The 13,685-nt window shown below is 43.3% G+C and overlaps 1 long non-coding RNA gene across 1 annotated transcript in view; it reads left to right on the top strand.

Annotated features, from left to right (window-relative positions):
- The first annotated feature begins 1,770 nt into the window (after nt 1-1,770).
- The window catches only part of LOC127483282 (uncharacterized), a 32,388-nt gene continuing 20,473 nt past the window's right edge, over nt 1,771-13,685 (top strand). The window contains exons 1-3 of the long non-coding RNA XR_007909418.2: nt 1,771-1,933; nt 10,517-10,649; nt 11,891-12,024. This is a non-coding gene — a long non-coding RNA (uncharacterized lncRNA). The remainder of the gene's footprint in view (nt 1,934-10,516; nt 10,650-11,890; nt 12,025-13,685) is intronic.

The raw sequence follows: 13,685 nt of genomic DNA, 5'->3' as shown, positions 1-13,685 counted from the left end.
TAGCCATCAGGGAAATGCAGATCGAAACCACAATGAGGTTTCACCTCACTCTGGTTAGATTGGCTTACATACAGAAATCAACCAAGAACAGATGCTGGCGAGGATGTGGGGAAAAAGGGACACTAATCCGTGTTGGTGGGAATGCAAACTGGTAAAGCCACTATGGAAGACAGTTTGGTGAGTCCTCAGAAACCTGAATATAGCACTACCACAGGACCTAGCCATCCCACTCCTTGGAATTTACCCAAATGGAATTAAAGGGGAGAAAAAAAGAGCCATTTGAACCTCAGTATTTGTTGCAGCTCAATTCACAATAGCTAAGACATGGAAGCAACCTAAATGTCCATCAACAGATGACTGGATAAAGAAACTATGGGATATGTACTCTATGGAACACTATACAAATCTGGGCATTTACAACAAAATGGAGGAAGCTGGAAAACATCATGCTGAGTGAAATAAGCCAGTCCAAAAGGGACAAATATCATATGTTCTCCCTGATCGATGGCAACTAAACAAGTATCTAAAATGATACCCATTGAAGTGAAATGGACACTATGAAAGACAATGACGCCGGCGCCGCGGCTCACTAGGCTAATCCTCAACCTTGCGGCGCTGGCACACCGGGTTCTAGTCCCGGTCGGGGCACCGGCTTCTGTCCCGGTTGCCCCTCTTCCAGGCCAGCTCTCTGCTGTGGCCAGGGAGTGCAGCGGAGGATGGCCCAAGTGCTTGGGCCCTGCACCCCATGGGAGACCAGGAAAAGCACCTGGCTCCTGGCTCCTGCCATCGGATCAGCGCGGTGCGCTGGCTGCAGCGCGCCGGCCGCGGCGGCCATTGGAGGGTGAACCAACGGCCAAGGAAGACCTTTCTCTCTGTCTCTCTCTCTCACTGTCCACTCTGCCTGTCAAAAAAAAAAAAAAAAAAAAAGAAAGACAATGACATGATCAGCCCTTGTCTAGACTGTTGAGGAACAACTTACTATTTTATTCCTTTTAGTATTTTTGTTGTTGTTGCTCTGTTTGTTCTACATAAGACCACTGGTTGAACTCTGTAATCAATGCACAATCATTCTTAGGCATTTAAAATTAACAGAAAAGTAATCTCTGTTAAACATAGGAGTGGGAATAAGAGAGGGAGGAGATATATAGGTTGGCACATGCTCACTTGGACTTACCTCCAATGGTGGAACTAGAAATGTGCCAGGGGATTTCAACTCAGTCTTACCAAGGAGGCAGGTACCAATCCCAGTGCACTTGGTAAAGTGATAAGTATAAATACACAACCAATCAAAAAGATAGGGTATGTGTCGATGAGATTTCACAAATAAGACCAGTGTAAGCAAATAATGAAGGATAGAATTAAAAGGGAGAGAATGATCCTGCGGGGAAAACAGGACACACAGCAGACTCATAGAATGGCAGCACTCCTGCCTCAGAATCAACCCTTGGGACATTTGGATCTGGCTAAAAGGTCCATGAGAGTCTCACAGGCATGGAAAGCCATGACACGGTGGCAAAAAAAAAACAATCTAAATGAAAGATCCTGGTGAACAAGACCCCAGCAGAAGGAACAGGCCATCAAGGAGAGAGGTGCCTTTCTCTGAAGGGAGGAAGGAACCTCCACTGTGATACGGCCTTGACTAAACAAGTTCAGAGTCGGTGAACTCAAGGGGCTTCCATAGCCTAGACAGCTCATAGCAAGAGTCTTGGGTGATTTCTGATGTCATAAATAAGAGTGCCAATTGTTAAATCAACAAAGGGAGTCACTGGGTACATGCTCCCCATGTAGGATCTCTGTCCTTAATGTGTTTTACTAAGAAACTTAAAAACAACACTACTAGTCGAACAATGCCCTATACCTTGTGCGGTTGTGTGAGTACAGCCTGTTGAAATCCTTGCTTAGTATATACTAAGTTGATCTTCAGTATATGAAGGTAATTGAAAATGAAACTCGATGAAGGGCGGGATGGGAGAGGGAGTGGGAGAGGGGAGGGCCACGGGAGGGAGGGAGGTTGGGGAGGGAAGCCACAACAATACAAAAATTGCACTTTGTAAATTCACATTTATTAAATAAAAAAAAAAACTATATAATAAACAACAAAAAAAGAAAAGAACTTAATACTTTACCCCTTTAGTATTTTTTATGTTCTACTTAAAACTATTGGTTGAACTCTGTAATTAATACACAATTACTCTTAGGTGTTTAATTAATGCTATAACTAGTACTCAAATAGTATTTTACACTTTGTGTTTCTGTGTGGGTACAAACTGTTGAAATCTTTGCTTAATATATGCTAAATTGATCTTCTGTATATAAAGATAATTGAAAATTAATCTTGATGTGAATGGAAGGGGAAAGGGAGTGGGAGAGGGGAGTGTTGTGGGTGGGAGGGAAGTTATGAGGGGGGAGCTATTGTAATCTATAAGCTGTACTTTGGAAATTTATGTTCATTAAATAAAATAAAAAAAAGATATACCGTTAAGAATTTTTTAAAGTTTTTATTTATTTATTTGAGAGATAGAGTTACAGACAGAAAAAGGGAGAGACAAAGAGAAAGGTCTTCCATTGGCTGGTTTACTCCCCAGTTGGCTGCAACAGCCGGAATGGGGCTGACCTGAAGCCAGGAGCCAGGAGCTTCCTCCAGGTTTCCCACGTGGGTGCAGGGACCCAAGCACCTGGGCTATCCTCCACAGCCTTCCCAGGCCACAAGCAGAGAGCTGGATCAGAGAGAAGTAGCTGGGACTTGAACCGGTGCCTATATGGGATGCTGGTGCCACAGGCAGAGGCTTAGTCTACTACACCACAGCGTCGGCCCTTATTGTGAAATTTTTTAAGATTTATTTTTATTTATTTGAAAGGTAAAGCAACAAAGAGAGAAGAAAAGACAGAGTGACTCTCCATCCACTGAGTCACTCCCAAAATGCTCACAACAGCCAGGTTTGGGCCAGACAGAATCCAGGAGCCAGGAACTCCATCCTGTGCTCCTACGTGGATAAAGGGGCCCAAGCACTTGGTTCAGCCTGTGCTACTTTCCCAGGCACATTTGCAGGGTGCTGGATTGGAAGCAGAGCAGCCAGGACTTGAACCAGCACTGAAATATGGGATGCTGGAATCATAAGCAGTGGCGTAACTCACTGCACCACAATGCCAACCTTTAGCCCTCTCCTATTAATATTATTGTACAATGATCCCCTCTTATCTGTGGTTTCACTTTGCATGATTTTTGTAATCCATGGCCAACTATAGTCTGAAAATATTTAGTAGAATATTCCAGAAACGAATAATTCATACGTTTTCAGTTGCTTGTAGCTCTGAGTAGCATGATGAAATCCCATACTGTTCTCACTGTACCCCACTACTGGCTAAAATCATCCTTTTGTTCAATGTATCCACATTGTGTACCTGCCTGACCATTTATCCCGTAGTAGCTAGCTCTGTTAGTGTATCAACTGCTGAGGCAGCCCAGTGCTTGTGTTAAAGCAACCTTTCCACAGGGATTCCACAGGAACCCAACATTGCGTCTCTATGCCTGTCATTCACACAGCCTTACCTCATCATAAAGGCCTTGTACCATCTCACATCATCTTCAGAAGGGTGAGTACAGTATAGCAAGATATCTTGCAGAAGAAAGCACATTACTTTAAAAAAAAAGATTTATTTATTTTATTTGATAGGCAGTTACAGAGAGGCAGAAGGAGAGGCAGAGAGAGAGGTATTCCATCTGCTTGTTCACTCCCCAGATGGCCATAACGGCCAGAGCTGCGCTGATCCAAAGCCAGGAGCCAGGAGCTCCTTCTGTGTCTCCCACGTGGGTGCTGGGGCCCAAGGACTTGGGCCATCTTCCACTGCTTTCCCAGGCCATGGCAGAGAGCTGGATTGGAAGAGGAGCAGCCGGGATTCAAACCAGCGCCCATATGGGATGCCAGCACTGCAGGCAGTGGCTTTACCTGCTACCCCACAGCGCCAGCCCACCCCCCATAACGTTTATTATGGTATACTGTCATAATTACTCTTTTACTATTAGTTGTTTTTGTTAACCTTGTACTGTGCCTAATTTATAGATTAAACACTATTATAAATATGTATGTACAGGAAGAAACATAATATATAGGTATTCTCCATGGTTTCAGCTGTTCACTGAGAGTCCTGGAAGGTATCCCCCTTGTATAAGAAGATATTATTGCAATTGTTTCAACGTTGTAGCGAATGCTTCTCTACCGTGTTAAATATAAATTCAGATTGTTTTTACTATTGGGGTTTCTGACCTGCAAAGGCAGGAGTTCCCCCACTCAGTCCCACTCTCCAGCTCTATGGCATCTTCCACCTGCCTTATTTACGCCCGAATTGGCCATCTATTTGCTTAATCTACCTCTTGCTCAGATTTTCCATGAAGATTGTTATTCCTTTGGAAAGATATTCCAGGTGGCAGCTTTCTTTGGCTAGCTGTGGAGTTGTACTAAGTGTTTGGAGGTCATCCAAACACTACCTGCTCAGTTGTCACATAGTAGCTGAGACAGTCCATGGCTGGAGCAGGGACTAGCACAATCTTTTTCTCTATCACTTGGGAATAATACAGGCCCTCCAGATGACTCAACCCAGCACGCTTTGGGAAGCCAGTGCTATCTTGCCAGTGCAGGATCAGGTATTTCCTCAAAACAGGGTGAACCTCAGTAGAAAGGGCCAGGTGGGGCAGGCACTCTGCATGGCCTATGAAGCTGCTGCAGAGACACCCACATCCCATATCAGAGTGCTGGGTCAACTTTCAGCTACTTTGCTTCTAATTCAGCTTCCTGCTAATGCATCATGGGAAGCAAAAGATGATGGGTCTCTTGCCCCCCATGTGGGATACCTGGGTATAGGTCTGGGATCCTGGCTTCAGCTGGGCCCAACCTTGGCTGTTTGTGGGCATTTGGGCAGTGGACCAGCAAATGGAAGATACCTCTCTCTCTCTCTCTCTCTCTCTCTCTCTCAGTCACTCTGCCTTTCAAGTAGGTGAAAATACATAAATAAACATTTTTAAGGGCATGGTGTTATGAGGACCTCTGAAACAGCCTTCAAACAGAAAGTGTCGACTTCCCTCCATTGTTTCTCTAGATTTTTCCTTTGGCTTCACCCAGGGGAATCCAGGTTGTTTAACCTGGGTGCTCCCTGGAGTTCTGGCTTCTCCCTCATTCACTCCTCCAGGCCTGTCTCTTCCACACTGCAACCACTGAGGTAGAACACACCATCAGGTCAGGTGTACAAACTGTTTCTACCAGGAGATGAGGAACTCTGAAAGGACAGGCAACGTGGAGATTAGGCGAGTTACAAACACAGGGCTCAGATTACGCAATTAGCTTGGCACTGGTTTAAAGCATTTGGTTCTACTCAACAAACATTAAACAGTCCTTTCCTTGCTCCCTCCGTCTCCCCTCCCAGTTGCTGTCCTCCACCCCTGCACCCCCCACCCCCATCTCAACCCCAGGCCTTTGCATTCACTATCCTGTCTTTACTCTCACTAAGGCTCCGGAGGTCTCACTGGTCCACTTAGCTTCAGAGCAACCCTTCTTCCGGAAGGCCTCATGGATCCTAACTTTGCCTTCTGAACCGTGCCCTCAAGTCCCTCATGCGGTGGCACTTAGAATGGCCCGGTTATCTCTGCTACTCTACCTTGGTCTTTGTCATCCGGGGTCTTCCCAGTTCACTCTCGTTTTCTTGTCCCACGGTTCTCTGAGGAGACCCCTGTGTCTACCCTTCCCCCTTGCACTAGCAGATGACCCTCCATGTCCCTTTTGCAAGCTAGTAGTTGCAGTCCATGGCCACTCCGTTCCAGGACAACCCAGCAGTGCTGCGTAGCCCACAGTGTTTTCAGAGAGCCCCACGCATCCCTACCGGCCGGAAGTCTGGCTCCCCTGAGGTCTTCTGAAGAAATAAGAGTTAAAAGTTTTCTACTCTAGAGTCCATAGGAGGGGAGCATGGAAATATCTAATGTCAACACATAAAATTTAAAAAGTGAGAAAAATGTGTAAACATGGTATAATTATATCTGGAGGGGTGGAATTACTCCTATAAATTTTTTGTTTCCTTTTTATTCTTTCCCTTCTCCCCCCAAATGTTCACATGTATTATTTTGTAATTAAGTAAAAATAAATAAATAAAGCACTGTTTATAAAATAAAATAGATGTCAACCCTTGATCACCAGTAACAAAGCAGGAGAGGCTGGGTTTAGGGATTGCTACCGCTCTCCTGCCCTATTATTTCTTTACATTCCTCAGTCATCTTATTCATCTTGGTATCTTCCCCTTAACTCACCCATTTTCAGTCATTTCCTCTAATGTCTGTGGCTAATTCTGTTAACATTGGCTGGATAATCACCTGCTTTCTCTGTTTCCTAGACTTTCTCAAAGTCAGGTTGGGGCAAAACATGAAGAGGAATAAGAAACGTCACAATCATACAGAGGCACTGAAAAGCTAGAACGCCTTTGTATTAATCAGCATTCTCCAAAGAAACAGAATCAATAGGAGATATCAAGACAAATATATTTATACACGGAAGCGGGTGGTCTAAGTTCCGACCTGAGTTCCAGTGGGTGAGTGGGGCTGGGCTGGTGCAATTCCCCACGAAAGGCCCAAGAACCAGGATGTTTTAGGGTAGCACAGAGAGAGTGAATCTGCCCATCTTCTGCTTTCTGTTCTTTCTGGCCCTTCAGCAGGTTGGATGATGCCCACCACCATTGTGTCATCTGTTTCCCTCAGTTCACCGGTTTAGATGCTAATCTCTTCCAGAAATACCCTCACAGACACACCCAAAAATGTTTTGCCAGCCATCTGGGCTTCCCTTAGCCTAGTCAAGTTGACACATAGAATTAACCCCCCAGCCTTTTCCATCTCTCTCTTCTGCAGCAATCTTTGAAGGCACTTGGGAAGAGAGCAGAATCATGAAGTGACAAGAGCCTGGATTCCTGAATCTCTGGGAGAAGGAGGGTCCTTGCCAGTTGAATTTGGACCTTGCATGGGGGAAAAACGAGCCATCATCACTGTATTAAGCTCCCAAGATTTGGGGTTTCATTTGCAAATGCAGCATAATCTAGCCTAACCTGACTCATTCAACCTTGAGTTGTGGCTATCTCCATAATTTCTAGATCACTGTCATGATTGCCACAAATTATATTGTGATAAAATTCTTCTAAGGCTAATCTCTTGGCAAGGCATAAGCTTTTTCTTCCATCCTTTCCTTCTTACTGTATTCCTCCTCTTGTCTATTTAAATTACTTTGAGTTTGTTTTTCTTACCAAGTAAGTCAGCTAATGAAGATGTAGATGTTAATTTACATGTCCAAATATGTGTCAACTTATGAATGTGTGTCGTACCATGAAATACTAGCTCTGGCTAAAGACATAGCAAAAAACCCATAGGTCACTGCCTGCATGAACCCAGGGTCCCTGTGGGCCGAAGGGTAGCATTGCCTCATTTCCACTCAACTAAGAAGTGTCCTGGGTGAAAATTCAGCTCCGGGATGTACTACTGCGAGAGGTATCCATGTGTGTCTCTGGACAGCAGGTGACATGGGTTTGTAGACATGCCTATCCCCTGTCTGCTCCTATACCATCCTGTTCCATACATCTGCATTCCACTGAAATTCCCTTAAGTTAGTTGAAATGCCAACTCTTTTGGTACTCAGATCTCAATGTCACATCATTTCCTTGCTCAAATTTCCTTTATCGACATTTTTCATTTATATGCATGTATGTATACATGCTTGGGTATTTATATGTTACATATGCACACATAAATACACATGTAGGAATACTTCTGCAGTAAGTTTCTTTGCAGGGAGAATAAATTATTTGCTACAATGTTTCAAGATTTATGTATGTGCCATTGCTAGATAATGCCTATCACCTTAGAGCTCCCCTCTGAGTTTAAGGTTTATTCATTTATTATTATTTGAAAGAGTGACAGAGAAAGAGAGAGACAGAGACAGAAAGAGGAGGGTTCTTCCATCTGCTGTTTCATTCTCCAAATGCCCTCAACAGGCAGGTTGGGCTAGGCAGAAGCCAGGTGTCTGGAACTCTATCCTAGTCTCCCATGAGGGTGGCAGGAACCCCAGTGTCTGCTGCCTCCCAGGGGGAGCCTGAACAGGAAGCTGGAATCTGAAGCTGAGCCCAGCCTCAAACACAGGCACTCTAACGTGAGGTGCGGGCATCTCAAGCAGCATCTTACCACTGTGTTCAACACCGCTCCCTCCCTAAGTTTAGTTTAAACAATGTGTTGCTGGCCGGCGCCGCGGCTCACTAGGCTAATCCTCCGCCTTGCGGCGCCAGCACACCGGGTTCTAGTCCCGGTCGGGGCACCGGATTCTGTCCTGGTTGCCCCTCTTCCAGGCCAGCTCTCTGCTGTGGCCAGGGAGTGTAGTGGAGGATGGCCCAAGTACTTGGGCCCTGCACCCCATGGGAGACCAGGAGAAGTACCTGGCTCCTGCCATTGGATCAGCGCGGTGCACTGGCCACAGCGTGCTGGCCGTAGCGGCCATTGGAGGGTGAACCAACGGCAAAGGAAGACCTTTCTCTCTGTCTCTCTCACTCACTGTCCACTCTGCCTGTCAAAAGAAAAAATGTATTGCTTGCCTTTTAGCAGCAATAATAATTCATATCACACAATTAAGTCCTTATCACTATTTAATTGAGGAGTCCTCTTTTCCATTTTACCTGGTCTTGCCCAGATCCCAGCAAGATTTGGCTGGTAATTAAAGCTCAACAGAAAAGTAATTCATGGCTATGAATGTATGACAAACTACTGAAGAGCTACTCCTTGAAGAATTTTTCTCCCACCAAAAATTACTGAAGAGAGAACTCTAACAAATTCTTCCATCAAATATTGGACTTCTATCACATGGCTTTCTCATTTTGTTCACTTTGCAGCCTTAAATTTTCCTCAACTATTCCTTTAAAATACATTAGTTTCCAGAGAAAGAAGAATGTCACTAATTTGGGAAAAGCTTAGAAATGTCCAGAACAAAATCCAGGATACAGTGAATTCTTGCAATTCTTTGAAATGTATCTCTTTGTTTGGTTTGGGAAATTAAAGGATTTCTCAGAAGGTTCTTGGGACCACACTTCTGGTATAAATTTATTTGACAGATTATACACTCACACTTGGACATATTCCTAAACTATTTTACATGATGCTGATAAAATACTTCCCGAGAGCCAAAATCCTTCCTTAAATCTTGCTACCATGCTTGATTAGTTTGAAAAATGTCAGCTAAATTATGCACTCCTGGAGCAAAATGCAACTGCTGGTGTGCCAGCCTCACCTGTGTTTGTTTTATTAGCTTCAAAACATTCCTTTTAAGATTCATTGACACTGGATCTGAGGAACCTCGTATCAGGGCCTGTCTGGGATGAAACTAATGAGAATATGGGTGAGAGGACACAGAGATGTCTTCACCAACTGTATCTCTCTGTGGCATCTGAGCAAAATGAAATTGGTGCTTCCTATCTGATCTTTAATGGGATAGGCACAACCAAAGCTCAGATCTCAGTTCTAGATTTGGATCCCCAGGAAACTCCTGTAGCTACTCTGAATGAATGAGAAGAATCTATAGTATTCTAAATCATTATTGATGTGTAATCTGTCTTCACTGCTGATTGCTAAGGGAGGCTGTAACTTACCACCTATCAAATATTTCCCAAGTGCTTACTACACGTCCAGCTCCACTCTAGGTTTGAGGCATACAGGAGTGAGTGGCAGAGATGAAAATCCCCAGGTCCTTGGAGCTTAGACTCATGCATACACATGAGTTAAATAAGGTAAAGAAAATGTATGATATGTTGGATGGTGATCATTGCCATACATGAAAATAAGGAAGAGAAGGTGTTGCTGCCAAGGTGTAACTAGATAGGATGGTCAGGCCATTTATCTCCATTGTATAACATCCTTCTGGGTTGAAAAGTTACTAGGGTTTCTATCCAGAAAAACCTCTATAGACAAAGTCAATTGGAGTTCACCAAACCTGCTACTAGCACACTTTACGTAAATGGATGTGACTCTCTCTAGTTTTGATACTCCAATTTCCAATGCTGAAGTCTAGCTGAAACAAAGAATTTTCAGTCCTTATTAAAGTTCCAATGTGGTATAGTTATTCAATCATTTCCTCATTTTACAAATATTCATTGAGTACCAACTATGTGGCAGTCACAATTACAATATATTGATGATGATGCTTTCAATTGCATATGAAAATAAACATCACAACATAGCTCAATAATAAAGGAGACATTCTCCCTCATGTAGGCGAAAAGTGCCAAGTTGGGACTAGCTTCCAGCTGAACTTCATTTGGTGGCTCAACAAGTCAAACATGGGACCTATTTTCTTGCCATCTCTTTCCCAGTTCTCCTTTCTACAGCCCCAAAGGTGGCAGCCAACAGCTCCCAGGGAGTTTCTTTCTCTCATATTTCCCTAAAAAATTCTGTAATTCATTGTAATGGACCACTTTAGATCACGTGCATGCTTTTTTTTTTTTTTTTAACCAGGATCAAAGTCATCTTCCCTGTAACCTCTGCGCTGCAAATGCAAAAGGAAGACCATTGAGAAGGAAGAGATTGGGAATGGATGCCAAGAATATAGTGCCACTATATCTGAATTCAGGGTTTAAAGATGAATAAGGCAAGATGGTCCCTGCCCCTAGATAACTCTTTCCAATTGTTCTTATAGTTTCCAAACCATTTGTTCATGGTGTTCTTTTCTTCATTTTTTTTTAATTCAGCAGAAACATAATTTGAGATCGGGAATAAATATTTAATAGATACATAAATAAGAATGTATATAGTTGATGGGTCTTCATGCTCAGATCTAAAGTAGGTATGCAATTAGCTCGTGTGATCCAGTTGCCCAAAACTTATGTTGTGTTAATGAAAGAAAAGGATGGATCTTTAAGATGCCCCTCTCCCCACTTTGGACTGTAGGAAGACCAAATGGGGAGCTGACTGTAGACAGACATCACGGATTCTACTGGGCTCTAAAACTTTTTCAGAAAGACAGAAATTGGAGGTGGTCCATATACCACATTAAACCAGGAGCAACAGAAAATTCTGTATTTTTTTTTGAAGACTTATCTATTTATTTAAAAGGCAGAGTCACACAGAGAGAGGTAGAGACAAAGGTGAGAGATTCTTCTATCTGCTGGTTTACTCTCCAAATGGCCACAATGGCCAGGGCTGAGCCTAGCCAAAGCCAGAGGCCAGAAGCTTCATCCAGGTCTCCCACATGGATGCAGGGGCCCAAACATTTGGGCTGTCTTCTGCTGCTTTCTCAGGTACATTAAGAGGGAGCTGGTTCAGAAGTGGAGCAGCCAGAACTCAAATCAACACCCGTATGAGATGCTGGCATCGCAGGAGATAGCTCAATCCACTAAGCCACAATCCTGGCCCCAAGAATTCAGTATTTTGTACAGCCTTAAGTCAGGCTTGTTAGCTTAGCAGAGAAAAGCCTGTTTTGGTTGCAGCCAAAAGGGAAGTAGGAAAACCCAGAAAGGTGATGGAACTGGGGGAGAGTAGCAGGCCAGAAACCAACAACAAGCTATAATCATTTGTGGCAAAAGAGACAGAGAAACTGCAGGAAATGGCTGTGAATAAACGGTGAAATTGGCAACATCAGACAGAACCCTAAGAGAGTCCCAGGACATCATGGGGAGCTGTGTTTTCAACATACCCTTAATGCTAAGTGCAGTGACATTGCCCAAGGTGGCCACACAACAAATGTAGAGGGAGTAACTTAGATTAATCAAACTATTGGTTTTTTTGTTATTTAAAGAGTGAACCTCAAAACCCACAATTGGTTGCTCAATCTAAAAAAATTTTACCTCCTGCCTCTCCATAAATAATCACCAACCATGTGAAACTAAACAGGAAACGAACAAGATTGGTTCATCCCTGGAGAGATGCCACGGATGTGCTCTGTCAGAGCTGCCGTTACAACACGGATCATTGACTCACGGCCAGGTGCCCTGTTGGTTACCATGCCCTCCGGGACAGAAAATAAGGTACAGTACCTGACTGTGATCTGACTTTTAGCACTTAACAAGCTCAATGGAATCCACGTGGGAGGGATTCTCTCTGAGTTACAACCTCCAGTGCCCTATCTGATGTCTGCTTTAGTCTAGTATCATGTTTGCAAAGCTGAACATTGTTTTAGTGGGAATCTGTTACCACTCAACCATGGGCCAATATTTCCTCCTACAGATGCGTTCTTTGACTTTGATAGATCAGTGAATATATTTGTCTCATGTGAAGCACTGCAAAATTTTGAAAAGATCTTCTTCCTTCTCAGCTCCCCTTCAAATAAAAACAGAATTTACCAGGCATTGAATGTTTTCTATGTCCCGGACCCTGTCCTATGCTTTTTGAGTGGCTTATCTCACTTTATTCTTACCTTAGCTCTAATATCTAAGGATTATGATGTTTCATTTTTCAAGTGAGGGAACCGAATTTAAGAGTTTTAAGTGACTTGCTCAAGGTCACGTCACTAAGAAAATATTTCCTTTGAAGTCTTTGGATCTTAAAATCTATACAGTTGGGAGCACAGTGTATAGCCAGCATAGAATTGCTGTTGCTGTATTCTATTCCTAGCACATAAAATAATTTTTTTGGCTCTCTGAGGTGAGTGGAAGCCCCCACCTGTTATTCCACACTTACAAGTGATGCTGAAATCCCAAACTTGTCCTTTAACCACTCTGGGCCCAGGTACCCAATGCCTAAGAAACCAGTCTCACCTGGGAAAGCAAGCTAGCTGTGCTGTTTGCTAGATGGATTTTTAAAAAAGGTTTATTTATTTATTTTGAAAGTCAGAGTTACAGAAAGAGAGGGAGAGACAGAGAACGAGAGATCTTCCATCTGCTGGTTCACTCCCCAAATGGCTGCAACAGCCCAGACTCAGGAGCTTCTTCTGGGTCTCCCACGTGAATGCAGAGGCCCAAGCAATTGGGTCATCTTTCGCTGCTTTTCCCAGGCAATGAGCAGAGAGCTGGATTGGAAGTGGAGTAGTCAGGACATAAACCAACACCCTAATGGAATGCTGACACTGCAGGCAGTGGCTTTACCGCTATGCCATAATACCAGCCCCACTAATTGCATTCTTTTATTTTCCCCAGAAACCTTTTATTTAAGGTATATAAACTTCATGCACTTCATAAATACAACTTTAGGAACATAGTAATAGTGATTCTTCCCATTGTAGCACCCATCCACCTACCCATCACCACTCCCACCCTCCTTTCTCCTCCCTCTCCTATTCCCATCCTTATTTTTACTAAGATCTACTTTCAATTAACTTTATACACAGAGAATTAACTCTATACTAAGTGAAGAGTTCAAAAAATAGTACAAAAAAAAAACTGTTCCTCAACAGTTTTCTGATTTCTTTTATGACCTATTGTTCATTCAGGAGCATGTTGTTCAGTCTCCATGTGTTTGCATATGTTTTCGAAATTCTTGAGTTGTTGATTTCCAGCTTCATTCCATTGTGGTCAGAAAAGATGAATGGTATGATTTCTATTTTTTTTTTTAATTTGCTGAGTCTTGCTTTATGGCTTGGCCTGTGGTCTATCCTAGAGAAAGTTCCACATACTAGTGAGAAGAATGTATTCAGCAAGTGTAGGATGAGAAGTTTTGTAGATGTCCCGTTAAGTCCATTTGGTCTTTAGTG

Source organism: Oryctolagus cuniculus, chromosome 8 (assembly GCF_964237555.1).
Source record: "Oryctolagus cuniculus chromosome 8, mOryCun1.1, whole genome shotgun sequence".
Taxonomy (NCBI): domain Eukaryota; kingdom Metazoa; phylum Chordata; class Mammalia; order Lagomorpha; family Leporidae; genus Oryctolagus; species Oryctolagus cuniculus.
Note: the sequence above shows the minus strand (reverse complement) of the source record. Positions and strands in the feature narration are given on the sequence as shown.